This window comes from Triticum urartu, chromosome 4A, assembly GCF_056163025.1.
Source record: "Triticum urartu cultivar PI428250 chromosome 4A, HENAU_Tu73, whole genome shotgun sequence".
Classification (NCBI taxonomy): Eukaryota; Viridiplantae; Streptophyta; class Magnoliopsida; order Poales; family Poaceae; genus Triticum; species Triticum urartu.
This window is the reverse complement of record NC_141876.1, coordinates 475,159,423-475,168,762: the sequence shown is the minus strand read 5'-3', so window position 1 is coordinate 475,168,762 and position 9,340 is coordinate 475,159,423. Positions and strand designations below refer to the sequence as shown.

General features: G+C 44.6%; 1 pseudogene; it reads right to left on the bottom strand.

Annotated features, from left to right (window-relative positions):
• Positions 1–219: 219 nt before the first annotated feature.
• LOC147976215 (uncharacterized) lies at positions 220–1,132 on the bottom strand (annotated as a pseudogene).
• Positions 1,133–9,340: the final 8,208 nt, after the last annotated feature.

Below are 9,340 nucleotides of genomic sequence, written 5' to 3'. Positions count from 1 at the left end.
GAAAAAAGCATATAAGCTGTTACTTCTTGCCCAAAGGATCTTTATATCCAACAGACACAAAATATCCATTCGACTGTTTGAAATTACTTTCACTCCTGATCTATGTCGAGGTAATTGCTGCATCACCACCAAAACCCACCATCTCTTAAGCTAAAGTAGACCGAGCTAACCCCTATATTAGCATATTACTAAGATAAACAGAAGGCATTGTAGAATCATTTAGGACGTGAGCTTGTCAATCTAAATGTGGAGGGACACCAGCTTAGCCCCGGCCAGCACCTTGGGCGGAACTGTGAAGTAGGTCAGCTCCTGCACGGCGACGTTGCCGGGATCCCTGCTGCTTGTCACCTCCATTTCCACCTTGACGACGTCGGTCCTGCCTTTGGGCTCCCCCGGCAGGCCGTTCGCCCACAGCTTGGCCACGTAGTGCGGCAGTGGGGACGCCCCCGCTCTGATGCAGACGACTGACACGGCGATAGGCGCGCCTATGTAGAGCACGCCGTTCACCAAGAAAACCGCGTGGTCGTCCTCCTCCACGAACAGCAAGAGCCGTGGCTCCGATAGTGGCACTTGCAGCTGGAGCGCCTTGCCGTACTGGATCATGTGCACGGGCATGGGTTGCATGGTGCTGATGTGGTGGGAGAGCACTGGCGGCGGGCCTTCGTAGCCGCAGACAGGCACGGGGCATTTAAAGGGCGCGAGCTGACACACACTCTGGTGATCGGCGAGCTTGTGGTAAGTGACGTAGAGCCCATAGCCTTCATGCGGGCACTCCACCCTCACCGAGGAGAGGACGGCGTCCACCACCGTGTTCCGCACGTCGAAGCCACCGCCGCGCTCGCACTTCTGGAACTGCCGTTGGTTCCCGAGGCGCTCGACACGGCAGTCCGTGCAAGCCAGGTGCCCTCCCTTGCACTGCACAAATCAATCGAACAACACATCAATCAAGAAACCTGCACCTTGCTCGATCAACCGAACGGATGAGGTGTATACGAACCTCATACACTAGAGGCTTTAAGGGGCGGAGGCACAAGGGGCAATGGAGCAAGTTGAGGTCCATCGAGACCATAGAGAGCTCCATCGTCGGGTCCTGTTCCGTCTGCATGATCTCGCCCTCCTCGTGCACAACCATCTCTCGCTTTATTAGGGCCGGGGCATTACAAAGCTTTACCGTCACATATTCATACTACTTCAAGGTGCATTAAATCAAATCATGCAAGTATCAAAAGGAGAGTCACAGCATGCATGCATGCGTTGTAATTAATGCACCAGTAAATGCAAATTATTGAAATATATCGAGTGTAGTGCTTTGATGTGTCGCGTCAACTCGTACAAGACCGAGAAGTTTGATTACTACAACGTGCTCTCGCCTTAACCGCACCTGCCTTTGGCTGCATGACAGGTGGGCCACCGAGCTGTTGGGCCCACCTATCATGGACGCAAAGGCAGGAGCAGTATGTCTATGAAGCTGCGTCCCTCCCTCGCCCATGAGCGTGGTAGCTGGCAGGACTAGGAGAAGCTTTTTCGTTCGCTACATGCTCTCCCTCCCATACACGGTGGACATGCAGCAGTTCAATCAGTGTCAGATGGCCAGAAGCATACTGTAGTACTCCTCCACTGCAGTAGTACTCCCGAAGAGGCGAAGAGCCAAGCGCAGCCTGGATGCTCGTGTGGCAGTTTACTATGTAGAGTAGTCTAGGATAGTGTGTACCGTGCCTATAAGCTTAAAATCGTTGGGGTCGGCTCCATGCTATATTTTTTGATTAAAATAATCTTCTGGCCCTACCTATCATCCTGGTGATTCTAGTTTGCACGCTCATCTGGTCAAGACAGGAATATATATTTTAATTTGTGGTGGGGTAAATGTTAGAGGTTGCAGCAAATGGAGTATTGCACACTGCGGGTCTTTCAGCGTCAACTCGTACAATGATGAGAAGCTTGATTTTACTACTACACGCCTTCTCCCTCACCCATGCGCGCGGTGGCTCGCAGATGAGGACATGCTTTTGCTTATAGTACTACAACAAGCTATCCCTCCCGCTCGCGGTGGATGGACATGCAACAGTGGATTCAATACTATAGAAGCAGTAGTAGTAACATCATTGTTCGTCTTCTCGAAAAGGCGAAGAGCCAAGTGCAACCCGAATGTGGCAGTTGCCACCTTGGAGCATGCATATAGCCAGGCTCTTGCATGAGACAAAATTGCTCTGTGAGCCCACTATTGTAGTACTCCCTCCGTCCGGAAATACTTGTCATCAAAATGAATAAAAGGGGATGTATCTAAATGTATATTAGTTCTAGATACATCTTTTTTATCCATTTTGATGACAAGTATTTTCGGACAGAGGGAGTACTTGCTAGTATAGCCCTATAAACCACAAAGGAGAATTTGCCTTTCTAGAGATTTCAACAAGTGACTGGACTACACCGAGACGGAGTACATATGGAGCAAAATGAGTGAATCTACACCGTAAATAAATATGTAGTTCTATCATTTTCCTCTCGGCCTTGGTCGCGGTGCACAATATTGAGTATACTAGTACTATCATCTTGAAATTTATGAAGTCACCATAGGCACCTCGTCGTCGACGGGAACGTCTCCTGACACGCGATAGACGCGAGCGGCAGTCGCCTCCATAGGTGCATGAATGCCAAGGAGGGAGAGGGTAGCGGTTCCCAAGACGTTGAACGGTCAATGATGCATCCTCAAATTACTCTACATGTAGAGGGAATTAATTGGAGAAGCAGAATAGAGCCAGCACGATGTGAATGCAACATAGTTTGGATTCTCATATAAAGGCGCCCCACCAATCCAAATCCATCTACTCCTTAGTCTCTGCGCAACACTGCTCACTCCAATCCAAGACCAAGTGACCAGAAGCCAGAACCACCTATGGAGGCGATGGTCACGAGCGATAGTCGACTTTGCCAAATCATCCAAGGCGTCGGCCTGCGGCCCCGCACCACGCACCATTTCCAGACGGTGCTGGCGACCGCGGGCATCGTAGCCCTTGCCAACGCCGGCTTCCCCTCTCGCATGGACGACATGATGGTCAACTCCATCCACAAGTTTGCCGCTGTCAAGAAGCGTGTAGCGAAAGCTCCTACTAGTCCTGCCAGCCACCACGCTCATGCACGAGGGAGGGGCGCACCTTCATTGACTTACTGCTCCTGCCTTTGCGTCTATGACAGGTGGGCCCAACAGGTGGTTGGCCCACCTATCATGCAGCCAAAGGAAGGTGTAGTTAAGGCACCGGAGCTCAGTCTGCGAGGGAGAGGGCGTTGTAGTAATCAAACTTCTCGGTCTTGTACGAGTTGACGCAACACATCAAAGCACTGCACTCGATATAAGTCCTTTTACACATTTCAAATGGACTACTACATACGGATGTATGTAGACATATTTTGCTTCATATGTAGTCACTTGTTGCAATCTCTAAAAAGACTTATATTTGGAAACGGAGGGAGTACAACGCATGCATGCATGCCGTGACTTCCCTTTTGATACTTGCATGTGTTGATTTGATGCACCTTGCCAAATTTTGTCTATAAATTTAACTAACCAAATTTTCATGCATGTCACAAAAAATTACGGGGCTGTTTGGATTGTGACTATGTTTGTCTTATGTTGCCACATTATTTTTCCCACACTTGCCTAACTTGAGTTGCTCAAATTGTTAGACACACTTTGGCTTGCCTAAGGGAATCTTGCCACACTTTTTGTGTCTATGACATGTGGGGTTCACTGCTAATAAAAAAAATTGTTGTCTTAGGTGTGGCTAATAAAAAAGACTTATATTTAGGAACGGCGGGAGTAGAAAATATAAATAATAATGCATGTTGGGGAAACCCACATTTCCGATAATTTTAGCCGTGGGCTTGTTCACAATTTTTACAAGGGGGTGGTTGTCCATTTAATGGAGGGACTAGTACTAGACTTGAACGATACAAAGTGGGACCTGGCACACCGTATCACCACTTGGAACAAGCGGGTAGCTATCTCAAAAAAACAATCAACAACTAAAAAACGGTGACCTGGCACGTAGTACACAATTTTAAACGATTGTTTTGATGGAGTGAAAAAGGAAAACTACCCCACTACATATATATAGGCTGGAGCCTCCGCGCTTGCTTGCTAGGGTTTCTCTATTCACACACTCTCATCCTCTCCAGATCTAAACAAGATAGGGGTGGTAACACTGTCTTTCTCCCTTCAAAAAACATTGTCTTTATATCCTCACCACTGGTAATAGATCCGGACATATCCCCCTTCGCTGGTGAAGGGGAGGAGGGGCAGCATTTAGGCCTTCGTCGACAGCGAGGGAGGAGACCCACTACCGGCCGCACCGTTATCTCTGGCCGAGCGCTGGCGCGGGAGGTCCTCCGATCCCTTCGTCGTTGCCCTAGTGTGGGCGGATCCGACCTCCCGCCGCCCACCTATCCACATTTCGATGACCTTCAGGTATATCTTCCTTCGAAACCGCCTTAGCTCTACTTCCCCAGCTCGCTACGTCGCTGGATGTGCATCATTTTCTACCTCTCAGCCCCTCTCGATCGGATGGTCCAACGTCACCTATTTTTTTCATGGATTCAAATCTTGTACTTGGTTCAAACAAGAAGGGGTTGTTTGGTTTGTGACTAACTTTGCCAAAGGTTGCCACACCTAAGGTTATGCAAGTTTGACTAACTTAGGTGAGCGTTTGGTTCAAGCCACACCTTAGGCAAGCCACACTTGAGCCCCACATGGCATACACACAAAAAGTGTGGCAAGATTCCCTTAGGCTTGCCAACTTGTGGCTTTCATTTTGATGAACTAAAAACTTAGGCAAGGTTGGCAAAAATGTGTGGCAAAATATGGCAATACTAGGCCTAGAACCAAACAGCCCCTAAACTTAGGCAAGGTTGGCAAAAATGTGTGGCAAAATATGGCAATACTAGGCCTAGAACCAAACATAGTACATTGGACTTGGTACAAACAGGAAGGAAAGGGGGTGAAAGTAGTACAGACTGGTCATCCAACCGGTCTCTTGGTCGAAAAGGGAAATATAGGGGTAACGCTGAACACGGTGGTATGACCAGGACTAGATTTGCTATCCACACATAGGAGAAGGTGGCTAGAGTGAAAAAATGGGACCAACCCAGATATGTTTCTTGGATTTTTGTTTCTCGGGGCAACAAACTATGAATCACCACTTTATGCCCCCGTTTTGGTACATGGTGCTGGACTGCTGGTGCACCCACTGTCCCATGCCCTTATACCAAATATTTCGCTATTCTTAATCTAATGCCCCTGGTAAAAATGAAGCCATGCCACTTTTATAAGCCATGACAAGTTTAGCCAAATGTTTTTGCCTGTAATTGTTTGAGACTCTGACTGTTTCCTCTGTAGCTTTTTGTGTAAACAGGGATATCCATTTCACCTGGTTGCTGTTGTGACCTTTTGGTGCACTGCACAAAATTCTTCTTAAAAGGTCCTCTTAAAAGCAGTGACTTTTGTGTTGTTTAACAGGAATGTCAGAATGGAACAGTTGGTTCATTTCGGTGGAACTGCACAAAGGGAGATCTATGTTCCAATCCTCATCATTCATATTGGCACCATAACCTTCATTTAGGTAAAAATGATATTTAATGCATGTCTTCATCTCTATTTTGCGACTGCCATGAGAAAATAATGCTATTTTTACTAGTACACTTGTACTCCCTCACTCACAAAACCAATTCTGAAATAGAAGGCCAATCATGTACTTGGTTTCACCAACTGGTGAGGAGAATGAGAAACAGAGCATGAAGAGGAGGAAGAAGAAGAATAAACAGTGCCAAGGCGATCTTGCTGAAGCTAGAGGCCTCAGTCGAGGCCATTCAAGGGCTCCGGTAATGACTACCTTACATGTGAGACGATCCTCCAGGGAGCCCTTCCACTTCTACTGTCTCACTTAATTAATTACGAGTACTTAAGTGCCACTAATTTATTGCTGCCTAATTTTCCTATCGGAGTTAAACAAATCTTTAGTAGCACCCTATGCTGAATCATGTACGTGTGTATGTTTGTCTATGGAGGTGAATCATGTGGTGGAGCAGGGAGGTAATATTATTAGTGTCATGACATAATAATGTTATTGTTTTGCATGTCAATTTATTGCCATTGGTTCAATGAGGCAATGTTTTGCGTATTTTCCATCGTGAATTTGATGCTACTGTTAGAGTAATATGCTAATGTCTTTCTATCCTTTCTCACTAAGCTAATGAAGGTTTCACCTTGTTCCTACTTGTGCAAACAGGGATTGTGTTGTGCCAATCATACATTTTAGTGGAACTACACAAGATAATACAATGAACTGTATCCCAACCTGTGCTTTAATTTTGCTGGAAGTTCTTGATAATCTCTCGATATAATCTCAGCACTGGTAAACAAGAGTGATTTCAACCATACATTTGAAGTGCACAAAAATATATATTATTGAGTGATTCCAGTGAGTGCTTTATCATCTCTTATGGGACTACATGAATAAGCTTTTTTCCTTAGGTTGGTACGGGCCTAAGGCCTTCATCCATATTAGTTTGTTGTCATCTCTATTTGTATCGTGCTACTGTCATGAGAAACTCCTTTATCTTTGCACGTTAAATTTTTGCAACCTATGATACATGGCAATGCTTTGAGTGTTGAGCTAATTGGCACTGATTAAATAAACTAATTCCTTTCTTTAAGAAAGACTACTATGTTGCTAACTTTACCCATTAAGATAATGAGGGTGCTTCTATTTGTTAGTGTATGTTTCATCAACTAGTCCCACTATTATAGTAATCTCACTCTCTCAATATATGTGCCAACAGGGATGCTCGATTTTGGTGGAACTGCACAAAAACTTTGGGTGCTTCATTGCCTCGACTTCTTCCGTCCTTTCCTATCAGTCGCTAATCTGGGCCTGCTTTCTTCCTTTGCTGTCAGTCGCTTCGCTCATCTCGGCTTCCAGCCAAAGGAAAAAGTAATTGATATGCTACCTCACACAAGTTGGTACTGGTCTTTATCCTGATTATTGTGCTTGTCATGTATTGGTAATTTGGTATCGAGCTACTATTTGCCGATTTTATAAAGGAGTAACTTGGAGCCTGAACTCGCAGGCTAATCATTGCGTTGGGTGATTTCAGTAGAACTGCACAAAAAGATCAGATGGACAGATACTTATGCTGCTGCTATGTACTCCAAAGTTCACTTAGACAAGCATCGATGTTGACAAGAAGTGCCTATATTCATTCGAGTATCAACCAGCGTCAACCATTTGTCAAACTCCAAGTATTAGGAGAGTGAACACTAAAAATATTGCTTGGCGCATAGCCCAGAAAAACACAGTCTAGTCTTTGGTCCCAACTCGTGCCTTTTGGTTATCGGTAGATATGGTAGCGAACTGTATGGCATGGAGTCTAAAGATTCCAGACAAGTTGGTTGACGCGTATATTCATCTGGCACTTAATCAGTCTGCATGCCAGGGATGCTCCATTTCAGTTGAACTGCACAAAAATTTTGGGTGGTTCATTTTCTCAACCGCCTCCTTTCTTGTCTGCGATGTAGAATTTTGGCGAGCTACAGGACCAAGATGAGCCAGTAAACTAGTTGGATGAAATTAGTGGCCAAGTAGCTCAAACCTCCCTCAGCACGAGGCCACTATTTGAGGATAAACCTACAAGCAAAGTTCAGATTGTCTGTGCTGCCTCTTATGTACTCGAAAGTTTACTCGTACAAGCATTAATTTTAGCAAGAAGTACCTCCGACTGAACACCATTTACCAATCTGCAATGTAGAATTTTGGCGAGCTACAGGACCAAGATGAGCCAGTAAACTAGTTGGATGAAAGTAGTGGCCAAGTTGCTCAAACCTCCCTCGACACGAGGCCACTATTTGAGGATAAACCTACAAGCAAAGTCCAGATTGTCTGTGCTGCCTCTTATGTACTCGAAAGTTTACTCGTATAAGCATTAATTTTAGCAAGAAGTACCTCCGACTGAACACCATTTACCAGTCTGTACCCTAGGTAATTAAAGTTCATCCATGGATCATATTGGTTGTGATATCAATCATTTGGATGCATAAACATACTGAACATGTGTATATCTGAATCTTTTTATGAATTATCTATGAATATTGGTGTGTGATCTATCAATCATTTGGATCCATAGGTATGCTGCACTTGTGTATATATGAATCTTTTGAGTTGTTGATAGTGAATGTTGGCTATGAATATGAACGTGCCCTGTGAACATGAGTTTGATATGAATGTTTACCTTTTATGTTGTGCTTGGGTGTGAACTTGTTAGTATGCCTACTTTGGGGTATGTGACGTGTGGGTGTCAACGGTACACCTTCTTCCCGAGAAGAATTGCACCTGCTTTGTTAGGGTAGCAACGGCGCATCAGCTCTTGTTAATCTTTTTGCTCTGTCTTGCCCCCTCCCACGCTCAACCCCTGCCGTAATGTTTTCGGCCTCAAAACAAACATAGTACTACGTTGTTTTTGGGGCTTGATGAAAAATTGAGTGCTGGTTTTTGTAGGTTGGCCCGCCCAGCAAATGGGCTGCTGGTCCACCACGGTCTGGGAGGCTAAAAATACAAGTTGTATGGTGCAGAGGCAAGTAAAAAACGCCATCGAGAGCCATCCACTGAAGAAGAAAAAATCACTCCTAATGTGCTTCTTCAGTTGTGCCGCCGGCCCCCTCTATAATCCAGTTCGCTTGGGGATCTGGTATCATTTTTTCCAGAGGGCGAACAAGTATCAGCTAGGCCTAGGTTTTGTATTTTAACATGCGTAGCCCACGACATACGGTGACAGTGGTTTCAACTTTTTTTAGGTCCATACCTATGGGCTTTTTCTTAAAGATCGGCAGCCCAATGTATTTTTTTAACCACATTATATATATTTATATTATTACTATTATCGTATATTTTATAGAGACTTATATATACATTATAAAAACATCCCACGTGTTATTAACTTATAAAAGTAAATGTTTAACAGAACTTGGCAAGGAAAATCCTGGTTGTTTTTGACTCACAGGCAAGGAAAATCCTGGTGATTGCATACAAAAGCTCGCGAAGTTTTTAAGGACCAATGTAATAATAACACACTCATTTTTATTTTGAGCAATAACTCGCTATTTTGTTAATTATGTATATAAAAAATGTGCCTCTCTGGTTTATTTTTTATATTAATTGCTCCTTCTAACATAACATTATATATATAACGAGCACAGCTAATTCGTGTATTTGAAGGAAGTGCAAATGGGCTGGGATTTCTTAGATAATATAAATGGGCCACATTGATGCGAAATTATTTGTTCACCCAGCCCAGC